A 1,061-nucleotide genomic window follows, 5' to 3' on the forward strand; every position below is an offset into this window, starting at 1 on the left:
CACGCCAATGCTCCAATAGGGTTGATACCTTTTTTTTCCCCAGTGACAGTCTTTTCTTCTTCTTTTCTTTCTGCGAGACTCTTCATCTGTAACATCTATATAGAAGGTAGTTACAACATGGTCCTCTGTGTGCATGTAATTGCTTAATTTGGCCAACATACTTGGGGAAGGGAGAAAATTTGGTTTCACCGTTATTAGAAGAATTTACAAAAATTCTTGAATCCAGGATGGATAGAACTTGGAGATTACATACTGTGGAACATGAATCCAATTTTATTTGCTTTTTTAATTCTTTGAAATTCTGCCTTTTCTCCAATAATGGGACTCAAACCAGCTTACAACATGTTAAGAACAATACAGATTAATACTATACCAATATATTAATAAAAACTATAAAGGATGCTTAAAAGACAGTTCAGCAATTTAACCTTCTGAGAGCATGGATAATGGGATGAACAAGAGAAGAATAACAGCTGTGCCAAGAAGGGCTGTGGGCATGTCCGGCCTATTGACTGTACCAACTGTGCCTGTTGTGTCCTCAAGAATAAGGCTATTAAGAAGTTTATCACCAAAACATTGTAGAGGCAGCTGCAGTCTGAGGCATGTGTCTTTGACTCATATGTATTGCCCAAGATTCATGTGAAGCTTCACTATTATGTGAGCTATGCCATCCACAGCAAAGTTGTGAAGAACTGCTTCCAGGAGGCATGGAATGGCTGTACCCGTCTACCTAGGTTCAGGCCTGCAGGTGCTGCACCTAGACCACCCCCAGGCTTATGTAAGGAGATCATTTGAATGATGTCAATTGGCTAGTATTGACTAAATAAAGAAATTTACCAATGATATATCTGTGAAAAGAAAAGAAAAGAAAGAAAATTGAACAATTTATAAAGTTTAAACCATTAAAATTCCTTAAAAGGCCATATACAAACCACAAAACAACACAGCACACCATTTCAGTGAGTTTCTAAAAATTCATTGCACAAGAATGTTTTGACTTGTTGGCAGAAGGAGAGCAAGGAAGGGTCATACTAGTCTCCCCAGGAAAGAGTCTGGGAGCA

The 1,061-nt window shown here is 38.4% G+C and overlaps 1 pseudogene; it reads left to right on the forward strand.

The window, feature by feature from the left end:
- The first annotated feature begins 447 nt into the window (after positions 1-447).
- On the forward strand, positions 448-795 carry LOC149315020 (small ribosomal subunit protein eS26 pseudogene; annotated as a pseudogene).
- The last annotated feature ends 266 nt before the right edge of the window (positions 796-1,061 follow it).

The sequence above is a fragment of the Sceloporus occidentalis genome, unplaced genomic scaffold, assembly GCF_023333645.1.
Source record: "Sceloporus occidentalis isolate IW3139 unplaced genomic scaffold, rSceOcc1.0.p SCAF_4, whole genome shotgun sequence".
Taxonomy (NCBI): domain Eukaryota; kingdom Metazoa; phylum Chordata; class Lepidosauria; order Squamata; family Phrynosomatidae; genus Sceloporus; species Sceloporus occidentalis.